Here is a 16,312-nt window from a genome sequence, read left to right on the forward strand (position 1 = left end):
ACTTCGATAATTTGACCTTCCATTGGTGTTCGGTTAGAAGTTTCAACACCTCTGTAAGATGACGAGGATGATCCTTAAATGTGGCGCTGAAAACTAGTATATCATCGAAGAATACAATGACAAATTTCCTGTTGCCCGACTCAAGTGTATGGTTCATCGCAAACTGAAACGTGAATGGAGCGCCAGTCAAGCCAAAGGACACTACTGTGAACTCGTAATGACCAGAGTGCGTTCAAAAGGCAGTCTTGTACTCTTCTCCAGGAGCAAGGCGGATCTGATGGTAGCCCGAGCGCAAGTCCAACTTAGTAAACCAACTGGCACCTGCGAGCTCGTCTAGTAGTTCATCCACTATTGGAATAAGAAACTTCCATTTTTGAGACATGGCGTTTAAGTGACGGTACTCTATGACATGTCGCCAATTGTCGTCCTTCTTTTTAACCATGAGCAGAGGAGAGGACAATGGGCTGTTGCTTGGCCGAATTACTCCACTTGTGAGCATCTCTTGAATTTGCTTCTCTAACTTAGTTTTCAGAGCTGGTGCAAGACGGTAAGGTCGCATCGAAACAGGTGTAGCGCTCGGAATCAGGGGTATTGTATGATCATAAGCTCTGCGTGTATTGGGTGGCCGAATGATCGAAAAATGAGTCACCATAGTTGAAATCATCAAGGCCAACGGTGGCCGAGGACTCCAACGATGCGAGAAATTCAGCCATGCTCATCTCTGCTCTACAATGTCAAAGCAAGCATTATAAACCATCACTACCGATCACGAACAATCACTATCGAATTCCAACAGGACACGAGGTTTTTAACTTGTTGGCATTTCATCGAGCACTTGGCGGCCACGTTTTTTGTTGCTAACTCTCTGAGCCGAGAGGTGAAAGTTCCGTTGGTGATGGTGGGCAGGCCAGTCGATCCGTACCGATGCTTACGTTCGGCTTTACTCCTATCTTAGCAATCCGAACTTACTATTCAAGATGGGCTCCTGGCAGGCTGGAGCCACCTACTCAATGCGATCTTTTGAATGGAATGTATCAAGAGCGTTCTTCCTTTGGTCACTCAGGTTAAGGAAACTATTCCTACTGTGCTCGAGTCAAAAGTTGTTAGCGCTGCATGCGCAAGGTTCCCGTTCACTTCGTATTACTTCCGGGCTGGCCAAGCCGACCGAACGGAGAAAACACCCGATCCAATAGTGGAAGAAGAGAAACTCGATGCAGCTGTCTACGAAAAGATAGATACATCGGAGCTGCCCAAGGATATGGTCGGGGTACCGATCTGCTAGAATAAGGGGGAGATCCTAGCCGCGGCTACCGCTCGCGTCGGAGCAGTCGCCGTAGGGGCAGCCAGAGTTGCCGCACGAGGCGTAGGCCTTAGAAGAGCCGGCGCCGCAGTCTTCTTCGTCTTCTTCTTGGCTGCCGCCTCGGCGAGCGCCGATGCCGTCGTCGTCGGCTTTCAAGACTGTTTGCCTCCGGTAGGTGCGGCCGGAAGGCGGCTTGTCGTTGCCGGAGACGCGGTGGCCACGCCGGACAGCATTGGCGCGGTTGGAGGCAGCGCTTGGACCCGATGGTTCTTTGTCATCCCCGAGCTTTTTTTTGCCACCCACAACGACGCATTGGTGGATTCCGGCGGCGATTCACACAAGAGCAAGACACACGAGGCCATTGAAGGATGGACGACGACACCGGAGTGGTGGCCAGTGGAAGGTTGTGGCTGTCGGGCCCGCGGTGATAGTAGGTGGGGCTTAGTTGAAGTTTCTCTGAGGTTCCACATGTTGCGGCCTTCGGGGTTCCGGTGGTCAGATATGAAGTTTGATCCGACAGGTAATGCGAGGGTCCGAGCTCGAGGGTTGATCCGAGATGTTGATGCCTCCAAGGTCTTGCTCCAAGATTGAGCCTGGTGCTAGGACATCGGCGTTGGCGAGATCCTCGGTCTGGTCTCACACCCAACCTGAAAAAGCAAGTTCACCACCGGAGTCCGCGGCATACTCTAGATTGCCAAACCTGATGGTTTGGCTTGGGATGAGATTCTTGACTTGGCCTAGCTGGCCAGTCGAGTCGACGTGCAACACGATGATGTCGAAGGCAAAAGGCTGCCCGGGGAAGAACGTCTTCCCATAATCAATGTTTTCGTCGATCCAAAGATGAGCCATCGAGCTTTCGTGATCACACAGAGTGACCTGCATGGGCCACCAGTGTCGGAGCTAAATGCGGCAGATCTCGGATAGGGGGTCCTAAGCTGGTGATATCGGCTTGATGATAACAGGAAGTAGAGAGACATGGTATTTAACCAGGTTCGGGCCCTCTCGAAGAGATAAAACTCTACGTCTTGCTTGTATTGTATTAATTGTGGATGGGGTACAAAGTACAGGATGATCTACCTCAAGATCGCATGAATGAATCTAACTTGCATCTACATACCTAAACCCTCGGCTTGTATAGGGGCCGAGGGGTACCTAGGGTTACACATGGTCGGTTGCATCTAGACATAAACATGCTGAATATTTGAATATGCCTTGAAGTGTATGCAAAGTAAGCATTCCATCTTGAGTACACTGAGGGCTATAGCTTACGTGGCCCATTCTTCAGTTGTCTGTGGTCCTCGGCCCGGCCCATTAATGAAAGGCCGACGTGATGAATACCCCCATAATCCATGACACCGTCGAGGGGGAGTTCGCAGGGGCGCCGGCCGTCCATAGATTGCCAATCTGCATGCGGTGGAGGCGCATGGGCCACGAGTTGGTCCCGAGGCGCCAACCAGGACGATGAGACTGAAAGTTGTGCCCAGGAGCGACGGCCTTGGCAGGGAGGGTGAGCCCGAGGCGAAGGAGCCAGCCGAGAGCAAGATGCACGAGGCCATGAGAGGGTGGACGCCGACACCAGAGTGGTGGCCAGCGCCACTGAGGCGCCGAGGGAAGGGATCTCTTTGTTTTTCCTTTTTAACACCGATAAGAGGTGTTGACACTTTCCTTTGTCTAGTGCACGTCATGTACAAGTGAAAACATCAGAGGCTTATTCTTGCGGCAGTAGCGATAGATCGCTGGTCTCGAAATCTTGAGGTCATATTTTTACTTTTTTGAGATGGAGGATAGTCGGACCTTCTCCTTCCATCGGCATGGGGATCGTATATGGTAAGGAAGCAATCCAATGGATGGAAAAGAATAGGTAGTCCTACGGCTAGTACCCCCGAACTTTTTTCTTTTCTGATTCCCTACTAAACAAAAGAAAGAAAAACCTTTTCCATGGTTGTGATTCCTTATAAATACACGGGCTCTCGCTGCCTAGTAGGGCCCGTCGCCTGCAGGCCGTACCGACAGGCCGTCGTGGGAACAGGGCTCCGCCTGTCAGGGGTGACGTTAAGGACGGAGTGGCAACGGTGCCGCATCGTGCGGAGATCTCCGCCGGTACGGGGCACCGTGGCTACGCCTTGCCTTGGATATGGGGGTGATGGGCTACATTGTAGCCATATTATGTCTTGTCTTTTTAATGAGGGCGCAGACTTTGAGGGCGCCGTGGGCCACCTGCTAGGAGCCGACCTCTCTGGAGGCCGCCTGTTTGGAGTCGGCCCGTCTTGGTGCTGTCTTCTGGAGCTTGGCCATCTTCCGGCAACCGGCCACTTGAGCCAGCTGGTCACCAGAAGGCGACGCTTCATTCTGGACGTTTGTGGGGCGCAGTCGGCCCAATGTCTTGAAAGGCTCAGGGACTCGGGTTAGACTACCTGTGGCCCATTACTCCGACAGAAAATGTCGGCGGCTCATTCTTGCGACAATAGTGATAGTTTGATGGTCTCGAAATCTCGAGGTAATTTGTTTTTACTTTTTTGAGATGAAGGATAGTCGGACCTTCTCCTTCCATTGGCATGGGGATCGTATATACTCCGTATATACTCCCTCTGTTCCTAAATATAAGTATTTCTAGAGATTGCAACAAATGACTACATACGGAGCAAAATGAGTGAATCTACATTTTAAAATATGTCTACATACATTCATATGTTGTAGTCTATTTGAAATGTCTAAAAAAATTTATATTTAGGAACGGGGTATATGGTAAGGAAGCAGTTCAATGGAGGGAAAAGAATAGGTAGTCCTACGGCTAGTACCCCCGAACTTTTTCCTTTTCTGATTCCCTATACTAAACAAAAGAAAGGAAAACCTTTTCCGTGGCTGCGATTCCTAATAAATACACGAGGCGCAGCCGCGCAGGGGGATTCGTATCTCGTCAGAGCTGACAACCGCTAGGTTTCGCCAGTTTCGCCATGGATTCAGGGAAGAAGCCACCTGTCCAGGAGGAGGCCGGGAGGAAGAAGAGAAAGAGATCGGAGGAGGACGGATCGGAGGAGGAGCTCTCCCAGGATCTCGTACTGGAGCTGTTCGCTCGTCTCCCCTCGCGAGACATCTTCCGCTACGCAAGCGCATCCAAGAACCTGATGGCCGCTGTATCGGGTTCCTCCTTTTGGATCAAATCTCGCCAACCACAGGCGAGCGACGTGCACATGGCCTACTGCATCGATCCCATCATCATGGGGGATCGTCAGAATTTCACCTTCCCGTGACGAGACTCCATCCTCTAGTTTCTGCCATGGGCTCAGCGCCAAGTTCGGTTACAGCTACTTTGGAACTGCCAATGGATTGATCGCTCTCCAGGTTTCAAATCTCGTCACCAAAAGGTTTAGCGGCTGCGTCATCTTCAACCCTGCTTTAAAGATTGATGTGATGCTAGTCTTTATGGAATTCGATTCCAGGCACAGGTTCTGTGGGTTCGGCTATTGCAAATCTGCCAAGAACTTCAAGATCTTGATGCTGCAGAACGGGTCTATAATGGTCAAGAGCCTCGGCGGTCACCCAAGCACCCAGCCACGGAGCATCCTTCCCTCCGACAATATCGCAGAGCTTGATCCTTCTATTTGCCTAGACAACCTGGTCTACATGTTGGAGGCTGGCGGGCACGACAACCGGATCCGGCGGTTGATAGTTTTCAACCTCCAGGAGGAGACGAGCATCAAGGTGGACCTCCCCCATGAGGCTCTCCACTCGGGGCTCATGCAGCTGTCGGGTTCCATCTGTGTCGCGTCGCGGGCCGACACCAACACCGATGTTGTACTGTGGCAGCTGAAGCTTGATCAAGGATGGGAGAAGATCTCTGTCGTTGCTGCTCCCTGCCAGGGAAGGGTCTTCGGGGCATGGAGGTCACATCCCACCAAGCTGATGATATGGTTCGAGGGACGGGGAGCTGCGCTTTATCAGAATGCCAGGAGCAGCGGCGAGGGCGACCCACTGGCATGGGAGCTGACATACGAGGACCACAGGAGGGTAATGGGAGAAGACCTTGGAGCAGTTCTTGGCACCTGGCAGAAGAAAGCCGGGCTAGTTTTCTGCTGGGGATACGAGCCCACATTGATATCCCCACTGGAGTTCTTCAAGAGCACCCGGGACGACCACCAGGAGCTTGTGTACTTCGTCATTGGTGGTCGAGCCGTTGCTCCCCGGCTGGAGTTTCTTCGACGCTTAGCAGAGGCGCTAAGTGGATGAGTCGCCTGTTGTCCTGGGCTGCACTCTGATTGAGACACAGGAGATGTGTTAGACTGAAGTTTTGTTAGACAAACAATGTGATACTTGTGTGTACTACAACTATACCCAGATTCTTGTTTGGATTAGAGTTAGACACTGTTTTCGGATTCATCGAGAAACTATTCGATAGTTTTCCTGTGTTACTATTACACCGGTGATTGTTTTTGTTCCTGCTTGTCACTGGAAATGAAATAATTAGCTGTATATATGCATGCCAAATTCTTGTCCTGGACTAAAGGGAAACAAGCATAATCATGTCTAGCAAAATGAGCTGAATAAACTGGCATCATGCTCCAACATGAACACAAATGAGGAAGATGCAAAAAGAACATAGCTGTATACCTCTTTCTTTAGTTTGTTCGAAGGCAAGCAATCCTTGGCCAGTGACAGGGTGTGCCTCTCTAAGGCACTGACTTCAGTTTGCAATGCTCCTAGCACCGTGGAGTCACCATTCAGGTTAACAACCTTCAGTTTTCTGTTCTCTATCCCAAAGCTTGCCCTTCTTCTCCTTTTCTTTTTTTTGTCAATTTGAGATTGCTTTTACAATGCTTGCCGTGTGGTTGCCCTTCTTCTCCTTGAAGAGAGCTGCGTTGGCAGTGGCAATTTGCATGTTGCCCGGCAATTTCAAGATCTCTGCATCGCAAGACCTTTGTTGCTCCTAAGCAGTCACACTTCACTTGGAAGATGAATTGATCTTGCCCGGTAGCAACAGCTCTGAGATGCAAAGAGTCAGGGTCGACGTGGTCAATGCTCAATAGATCAGTACTAAGTGCTGACAATTCAGTACTAATTGTTGAAAAATTTGGCACTCAATAGATCAGTCATCAGTCATCAGAGAGCATAGGAACAAACAGAGGAGAGGACAGGGGAGACCGCGTGCAGGTGCAGGCGCGTCCGGACCGGCTCCATCCCCCGCGTCCTCCAGATTTGTGGCCGTCTCTGGTCGACGGCGGCGATCCGGCGAGGAGGTGGTCGACGACGGGCAGGTAGAGACGGCGGTCGACCCTCTACTCAACGGCGGGCAGCTGCAGACGCGGCGCTTCCTCCTCAGCTTCTCCTTGCCTCGAGTCCAATAGCTTCGTGGTCGATGGCGAGATGATCTTCGACGGCAGCACCAGGAGGTGGTCGACGACGGCAGCAACGGCGGCCGGCGGAGGCGGCGCTCCGCCGCTCGGGGTCGGGGGAGAGGGATGTTTTTTTTGGACACAGGGGGGAGGGGAATGGATGAGCCGGCGCTCACTACCTCTTTTTTCTTTTTTCCTAGATAGAAGAAGAGAAAATTCCTTATTTGACACTATCTTAAAATATGCTTTTTTATTTGATACTGAAAAAAATTTCTTCCCTATTTCACATAAGTTTTAAATTTTATTCACTATATGACATTTCCGTTCATTTTAAGGTTAAATGACACCTGAAAAGACTCTTTTGTCCCTCATGTGGTATGTGTGTGGGGGACAATAGCGCACACATGCAGCACCGGTGCGAGCGCAGGAGCACACACGCAGCAACACATATACATGCACCAACACACACGCATGCGCACACACATGCAACAACACACACGTGCACACACACGCGCGCACACACACGCAGCAACACACATGCACGCGCACACACACAGCAACACACACGCACGCAGCACACACACACGCAGCAGCAGCACATAGGCACGCAACAACACACGCAATAGCAAACACACATGCAGCGGCACACATGCAGCAGCAGCACACATGTGTGCATGCACCCACACACGCAACAGCACACACGCGCACACACATATCGCGTGAGGGGCAAAATCGTCTTTTCAGGTGTCATTTAGGCTCAGAATGGACGGAAGTGTCGTATAGGGAATAAAATTTAGGACTAGTGTCAAATAGGAAAGAAGAACTTTTCTAGTGTCAAATAAGGAACCAGATTTTAAGACAGTGTCAAATAAAGAATTTTTTTTCATAGAAGAAACCGGCGTTCTTTGCTCGAAATTGCTGTGCGTATGATGAATAGTGTGTATGACTTTATACGACGTGATCTCACTCGTCCGTCAAGTTGATCGAACTTCTCTGCTTTGCCCTTGTTGCGGCGATCCGTGCTGTGTGCTCTATGGACTATTGGACTATGGGGTGGCTGTGGGCTGGGACAAAACTCACGGTCCGAATGATAGAGGCAACGACAAATTCCATTCCCGGAGCAAAAATGGAGCCTTCTCACGGCATGTGATTTTGGGCTGTCAAATTATGTTCCCAAAATGATTTTGTCCGTCGGATCTCTAGATGGAGCGATCCTGGCCGTCAGATCGATATAAACACTGCTGCAATGAATAGTGCGCTTCGTTTTTCACTCGTGCTACTTCCCACCTCTCTATGACAGGCGGGGCCCAGGTGGTGTGAGCTAGTTTTGTCATTGGCTTTCGACGTGGGTGTGGAAGGTATTGCTGGGAATCGACACCGGGTTCGTGCCACCGGCTGAAATTTCCTTGCCCCGCGGAGGGCATTTTCAGGATTTCACATAGGCTGGCGCCACGTGGTCTTTTCCAATTCACTGGTACTCGCTCCGTCCAAAAAAGCTTGTCCCTTAAATGGATGTATCTAGCACAGTGCTAGATACATCCATTTGAGGGACAAACTTTTTTTGACGGAGCGAGTACCCCCCTAATCAATGAGACAGCCGCGACCGCGTCGTCCACTCCTCCACTCCCCACTCCTCACATTCCCCTCCATTCCTCCACTCCCCACTCCCCTGACCTAGCCCCCTCCTCTATGATGTCGCCGCCACCATCCAACTTGACTTCCCCTCGAGCCGTCGAGTCTTGGGGAGCTGCCGACGGCGGTGGATAAGGAGATCCACCGCGAGCCGCCGTCGCATTTTCTCAACTCCAATGCCTCACCCTCCGTTTTCCCGTGCCCTGCCTCTGTCCCCACTCCCCTGCCTGGCAGTGCTCCCTCGCGCGTTGTACTTCTCCGTGTTCGGCTCCCTCTCCAACGTCAGCGCCATGGTCGGGGCCATCGCCAGCGGCCATCTGGGGTGAGATTTTCTTTCTTTGGCCTACTCGCCTTGCTCTATGCGGTTGTTGTCAGTAGTATATCATTGCGAGATGGGTCAGTTTGCTGCTGCTTGTGGCTTGAAAGTTAACAAGGGTCAATGTCAATGCTTGGTTGATTGATGCCCCTTGCAACCAATACCTATTCAACATTTTGGTTAATTCAAATCAAATAAAGTGGATGTGGTTTTGTATATCAAATGTTGATTAGTTCTTATTTGGATAAACTTGAAATTATGCGCTCCAAAATCAATGCCTTGCTGGCACAATCTGCTACATTAGGGGTTGGGCCTTATCAGCTCCATGGGTCAACACTTAGTTCTGTCATTTTTGTGGTAATCAAGGAATTGAAATGAACCAAATGTGGGGGACGGAGCATTACTGATGTGCCAAACTTTTGAATTTTGGGCGTATCTTTGCAATGTTTCAGTAGCTAGCTAAACTAATGATATTCTATGTATTTCTAACAAGCTTGCTCATTAATTTTTACAGTCACTGATGATTGTTGCTATTCCGAATATCATTGGCTGGCTTGCCATCTCCTTCGCAAAAGTATGACAGTAGTGATCGTTGCTCCTCTTATCTTGGATTGCAGGTCAGCACTGTTAGACGAAGTCTCCCACCGCGTAGCTTGGATGGGATCTCTAGCAGATTACTGGTCCGGTTATTAACAACCCCATGGTAGCTATGAGCACACCTATATTTTCGTTTCAGGGTGGTGCACACGATGTGGTGCCTGGGAAGCCCCCAGAGGTTGAAATGGCATTGAATTGTGTGCGCTTGAGATCTCTCTGCATTTGTTGCTTAGGTGAAAGGATCGATATGGTTGACTAGATGGGGGGGGGTGAATAGGCAACTACCAATTTTTAGCTTTTCTTCACAAATTAGGTTTAGCAACAAATAGGTTGTCTAGATGTGCAACTAGGTGAGCAACATATATAATGCAAACAATAACAACAACAACAACAACAACAAGTGCAAGCAAAGGATACAACACAACAATAGCTTGCACAAAGTAAAGGGAAGAGATAACCACAAGTGGAGCCGATGGAGATGAGGATGTGTTACCGAAGTTCCTTCCCTTTGGGGGAAGTACGTCCCCGTTGGAGCGGTGTGGAGGCACAATGCTCCCCAAGAAGCCACTAGGGCCACCGTATTCTCCTCACGCCCTCACACAATGCGAGATGTCGTGATTCCACTAGTGGTGCCCTTGAAGGCGGCGATCGAGCCTTTACAAACAAGGTTGGGGCTATCTCCACAACTTGATTGGAGGCTCCCAACGATACCTGGCTTTGAGGTGACCTCAACCATCTAGGGTGCTTAGACACCAAGAGTAACAAGATCTGCAAGGGATTAGTGGGGGAATCAAATTTCTCTTGGTGAGTGTAGATCGGGGCCTTCTGAACCAATCCCTAGAAAATCAACAAGTTTGATTGGCTAGGGAGAGAGATCGGGCGAAAATGAGCTTTGGTGAAACAATGGAACTTGGGGAAAAGAGGTGGGTCTTCTTCCCTTCTTGAGGAAGAAGACCGCCTTTTATAGTGGGGGAAACAGTCCAACCGATACCCCCCCTTCAGCCCGCACTAAGCGATACTATTGGGGAACTTTGCATGGAAAACAAAAAAATTCTACGCACACGCAAGATCTATCCATGGGGATGCATAGCAACGAGAGGGAGAGTGTGTATACGTACCCTCGTAGACCGTCAGCGGAAGCGTTAGACAACGCAGTTGATGTAGTCGAACTTCTTCACGGTCCAACCGATTAAGTACCAAACGTACGACACCTTTGCGTTCAGCACACGTTCAGCTCGGTGACGTCCTCGCCTTCTTGATCCAGCAAGACGGGCAAAGTAGTAGATGAGTTCCAGCAGCACGACGGCGCGATGACGGTGATGGTGATGAGATCTCCGCAGGGCTTCGCCTAAGCACTATGAAAATATGACCGAGGGAGTAGACGGTGGATGGGGGCGCCGCACACGGCTAAGACAATATTGTGTCCTTGTGTAGCGCCCCCTCTGTCACGCCCAATATGCGACTCTATCCTAAAGGAACTCAAAGGTCCCACCAAGGATAGAAGTGCATATTGCAGACGCTTTTGCAAGATGGATATCATTACATCGTACCATTACATAATAGCTGAGGATACAAACAAAGGGCATACTAATGCCACAAGAATACATCAACATCATACATGAGAACAACATCCGACTACGGATGAAACACAAACAGAAACTCAAACGACATCCACTTGCTAGCCCAGGCTGTCGACCAGGAACCTATCCCATGATCGATGAAGAAGAACTCCAAAACAAGTAAACATCGCTCTCACGTCATGATCATCGCATTACATGTACCTGCAACTGTTGGTGTAGTAATCTGTGAGCCACAAGGACTCAGCAATTCCATTATATTGGGTATCAAGACTAGCAAAGCTTAATGGGTAGGAAAGGGTAAGTGGTGAGGTTGCAGCAGCGGCTAAGCAAAGTATGGTGGCTAACTTACAAACATAAGAGTAAGATGAGAAACTACGCAAATGGTCGCAAACTAGTAATGATCAAGAAGTGATCCTGAACTACTTACATTCAAACATAACCCAACCATGTTCTCCTCTTGAACTTCCCCGAAAAGAGACAGTCACGGTTACGCACGCGGTTGGTGTATTTTAATTGAGTTTACTTCAAGTTCACTACAACCGGATATTAACAAATTCCCATCTGCCACATAACCGCGGGCACGACTCTTGAAAGTTTAAACCCTGCAGGGGTGTCCCAACTTAGCCCATGACAAGCTCACGATCCACGGAGGCAATCCTCCATCGCGGGACCCTCCGATCAGACTCGGAATCCCGGTGCACAAGACATTTCGGCAATGGTAAAACAAGTCCAGCAAGACCTCCTAACGTGCCGACACCCTGATAGTAGCCGCGCGTATCTCTCTCAGGCCACGATCGGATTGGCTAAGTTTCCGGCTGGCACACCCATTGGTGGCCCCGGCTACTGCCATTTTGGACCAACACTCATGACGAGCACTGGCCCGAGGGGGGGGGGTTGATTAAGTCCTCGGGGTCAGGAAAGTCCCTATGCAAGTTTTAGTTGTTATTAGGCAAATGGTAAAACCAAGGTTGGGCCTTGGTGGAAAAGTTTTATTCAAAGCGAACTGTCAAGAGGGGCCCATAAACCCTCACCGTGTTAGGGACGCAAGATCAAGAAACATAAAATCGGTATGACGAAAACTAGGGCGGCAAGAGTGGAACAAAACACCAGGCAAAAGGCTGAGCCTTCCACCCTTTACCAAATATATAGATGCATTAATTAAATAAGAGATATTGTGATATCCCAAGATCTCCATGATATCCATGTCCCAACATGGAACAACTTGCAACTAGTAACGCTATAAGAGGGGCTGAGCAAAGCGGTAACATAGCCAAGCAACAGTTTTTCCTAGGAAGGGTGAAAAGGTTAGAGGCTATCAAGGCAATTTGGGAGACTTCATAAACAAGTGGTAGGTAGCGTGACATAGCGATAGCATCGAGACAACTAGCATAACAAAGATAGTAGTGAGATCCAAGGTGACGGCCATCTTGCCTGAAATCCCGCTAGGAAGAAGATCGAGTCCATGAAGAAGACAAAGCCACGTAGACGAACCAAGCGTAGTCGAACAAGTCCTCACAATCGCAATGAAACCGAAACTATCGAGAAGAAGCACAACCGAAAAGAAGCAAACAACGCGGTAAACACACAATACATAACATGGCATGATGCTCAACCAAGTATGATGCATGACAAGGCTACATGGTGCTACTCATGGCAAGAGATGATGCATACAAGAATAATACATCTAAACACGTTTAAACGAGGCCGGAAACAAAATATAACAATTCCAGAAACTCCCCATATGCAAATTTTGAAATTGGTCCAGATCTGAACAAAACATTATGTTAAAGTTGTTAAACATCGAGGTAATAGCACCCCAGGTACCCTAACTTGCACAAAATGTGATGATTTAGTCCCAAACTTGTAAAATGTAACCCCACCATACCCAACTTGCACTGCATGTGACGTTTTAGTCCCAGGCCAACCACAGCTCGACAATTGACAGCCAGGTGACTGGCCCGGTCAGCGCATGCAGTTTCGTAAAAACCCCCTTGCACTTTTTCAAAAAGACGGTAGCTTGAGAAACATACACCGAACTTGGAAAAGAAATGTGCAAATTTTCGTGTGTGAACTGTCTCCTTTTCTTCTTTGTCTTCTTCTCCATTTTTTATTGTTTTTCTTCTCCTTTGCTAATACACCGACACGTTCTTATTATTTTATTCTACCTTGTCGATGCACCGACATTACAGTCTAACGAAGCATGCTCATCATTATTTTATTTGTTTGAGCAGCACTTCCATCATATGGAACTGCTTTCTATAATTATAATGCGTGTCATTTGTTGTATTAAGCCATTACGAAAGGAAAACAAAACCCTCATTAGCTAGCTCCACCAGCTATTGTGAGCTGCACAAACCATTAGCTGGTAGCAACTGGAAAGATGGTTTAGCTCTTCAGATCTGAAGAGAAGCAGTGGACGGCATCTATATCATCAAGACGAACATAGGAGCAGTCGATCACGAATCTGCATTAGCTTTTTATTTACTACAGGAGGCAAAAACATAAAGGACCAACATTTACATCGCACCCACGAACCCAAAAGAATGGAAAGAACCACCAGTCAGGCTGCAAGTGGGAAGCCCGTCAACACCCACATCTTGTTTATGTGGGATAAGTGTGATACCCGTTTAAATTGTGCAAAGTAGTGGTTACACAGCCGTGAAGGTGGCTCGGTGGTTCTCTTGTTCATGAACCTAAACGTTCAATGGAACACAAAGACACATGCTATATATACTACAGAGCCCCAGAGAACACTAGTGCAGAGCAGAGAGCAATACTGCATGCAGATTTGCCTGGTATACTTTGTACAAAGACACATGCTGCTGAATCCTCTTCTAGAATAGCTCCTCACATATTTATATAAAAGAAAACATTAACTACATAGAGCCATTACACTAAATAAAAACTGCCACATGTATCGATTGAATTACAGCTATAAATCTGTAATGAACAATTTCAACAGTGTAACTCTGACCAAACCAAACCCCAATATGATCTTACTCAATATAGTTGAAGCCATCGCTATTAAAGTTCAGTTAGCACTAGCAAAAATATTTCTAAGAATCAAACATGACACAATCAGCTCCGGCCTCCTGGGGTAAGAAACAATTCAATAGGCAATTCAGTCAGAGTCTCTGTTCCTATATACTCCCCTCACAATGCTATGAACATGTATACATGAAGGGACTATGATTGAAAACAATATACATGAACTGACCATAGCTCCTAAATTTAACTGCAACAAAACCAGGAGCTTCAGTTTCATCCATCGTTTCTGCACTGTTCTTGCAGATCCAACTTAAAGTGCAGGCTCAAGTATTGAACTCAAACTCTGAAACTGAACCCATCGGTCTTCTTGGACAACAGCAATCTTCTTCTTGCAGCCAGAGTGCCAGATCTTGACGGCCATAGTGGAGATAGATGGCGGCTCTGGGCAGGCATGGAGGAGATGAACGGCTGCGCTGATCCGGCCATAGAGGAGTTGTATGCTGGTGGTCCACCAACATACACTCGGTATCTATTATATATGTAGAGACATCAGATCCACCCACAAAAAAGAAAAGAAAGCAGCAGGGTAAACTACAATTCTAAATTCCCAGATATAATCGTGTTGCGAGCCATCTTACCCATCGATCTCACCTGAGACCTAAATCTTCTCCTTCTTCACGAGCTTGCAAAGCAATCTGCTTAGTGCGCCATTGCCTGGCCGTACTGGAAGCTCTGGGTGTAGGCGACCTGCGGCGCGGGCTTGCACTGCTGGGCGGCGGCCCTGTGCGCGGAGGACGCGGGCAGCGAGGCGCCCCTGAGGCGCTGCGTGGTGGGCAGCAAGTGGTCGGACACGACGAGGCGGCGGACCCCGGAGCTGGAGCTGGAGCTGAGGCGGACGCGAACTCGATTCCTTCCGGACAGATTTAATTCAGGTGGAGGTGAAGTGCGGGTTAATTAGGGAAAATGACAGGGGGGTTTTGCAAAACGGCGTGTGCCGACCGGGCCGCCAATTGTGGTTCTTTGATTGGCCTGGAACTAAAACATCACATGAGGTGCAAATTGGGGTATGATGGGGTTGCACTTTGCAAGTTTAGGACTAAAATGTCACATGCTGTGCAAGTTAGGGTACCCGGGGTGCTATTACCTCTTAAACATCAATTTAAAGAGCACCAAGATGATCTACACGGTTTTCTAGTCAAGTTACATATAAAGTTCGTTTAATTCGAAGCTACGGCCTAGAAGATATGAGCAAAACAAGTTAAACATAGCATTGATGCAAAATGCATTCAAACATCAAGCACACATAATCAAACCAAGGATGCAACAAGGCAAGATGAAACTACATGCAACAGGAAGCAAGTTTCATATAGAACATGCTCAAAACGGAGCAACAGTTCAACACATACACTCAATACAAGTTTCAAACACAATCTGCCCAAAACAGCAAATAAGCACTTTGCAATCAAGGAAACAACATGCTACAGGAAACATATGGACACAAACTTGATATGTACTTAAAATACAGATTACATGCTTCAAATAACATCAAGGTACAGGTTCATAGGCATCATGATTAATCCAACATGAGCAAAGCAAAAGGCAACTTGATAACACAGATTATGACTTGGTGAAAAACAAAGCATATGCATGAGCAGAGTTTATACGATGGCATGTTGGAGGCAAGAAATAATTAAGCTACAGTGCAAGAACATGGCAAGCAAAAGCATGGCATGCTAGTACATATCATGGATCTCAAAACACACAACATGTCATAACCATATGAGCAACAGGTTCATGGGAATCATCAAGACAAGATGCAAACATGATATAAGCCGACTCTTGGACTTAGAGGAAATCTGGGAATGCAAAACAATAGCATTATGATGCTGACTTTGGAGGCACATAACAACAAGCATAGCAACTTTAATAATTATGCAAAAGACATGGGCATGTAGTAGACATGATATACTTCAACTTAGTCCATGGGCACAAATTCATATGATGCATGGAGTAATTACTATGATACTTGCAAAATGGAACATGTTGTTAACAGGTTGACAGATTTGCCATGATGGCAACTTGAGAGCAAGAAAGAGACAAACTACAGCAAATTATATGGCAACCAAGGGAATGGCATCAAATTACACATAACAAAGAGCAAATATCATCAAGGCATCATAACCATATAGCTCCTGGACTAGTGGGAACCTTCAAGACAAGTTTGAATATTGTAACAGTTTCAGGAAGTGTAAAACAACAACATCAGCAGAGCATGTTTGCAAGCTTGGAACAAAGGTTATATAAATCCCCAAATTATCAAACTTGGCATGTGGTTAAAGTACTCATAGAATGCTTCAACTCATATAATTGGAGCATCTCCAAAAGTGGCATAGATTAATTAATAACAAGCTCACAACATGTCATCATGAAGTTAACAGAAAACTGGAACATCATTTAGGCATGTTCATGGCAACAGAAACATATGCTACATGACATATATGAGGCATAAAATGGCATGGCATGATAGAGCATAACATGGAAATCAAAATATGTCAACTAGGCATTTCCT

The 16,312-nt window shown here is 47.7% G+C and overlaps 1 long non-coding RNA gene and 1 pseudogene across 2 annotated transcripts; one reads left to right on the forward strand and one right to left on the reverse strand.

The window, feature by feature from the left end:
* Positions 1-4,254: 4,254 nt before the first annotated feature.
* On the forward strand, positions 4,255-5,902 carry LOC125506773 (annotated as a pseudogene).
* Positions 5,903-13,650: 7,748 nt separating this feature from the next.
* Positions 13,651-14,693, reverse strand: LOC125555631. 2 transcript variants are annotated; one of them, XR_007304785.1, is made up of 2 exons: positions 14,382-14,693; positions 13,651-14,272 (listed from the first exon to the last, which is right to left on the reverse strand). It is a non-coding gene; the product is annotated as an uncharacterized LOC125555631 (long non-coding RNA). The 2 variants fall into 2 exon arrangements; XR_007304786.1 differs by having other exon boundaries at positions 13,677-14,272; positions 14,395-14,693.
* Positions 14,694-16,312: the final 1,619 nt, after the last annotated feature.

The sequence above is a fragment of the Triticum urartu genome, chromosome 5 (assembly GCF_003073215.2).
Source record: "Triticum urartu cultivar G1812 chromosome 5, Tu2.1, whole genome shotgun sequence".
Taxonomy (NCBI): domain Eukaryota; kingdom Viridiplantae; phylum Streptophyta; class Magnoliopsida; order Poales; family Poaceae; genus Triticum; species Triticum urartu.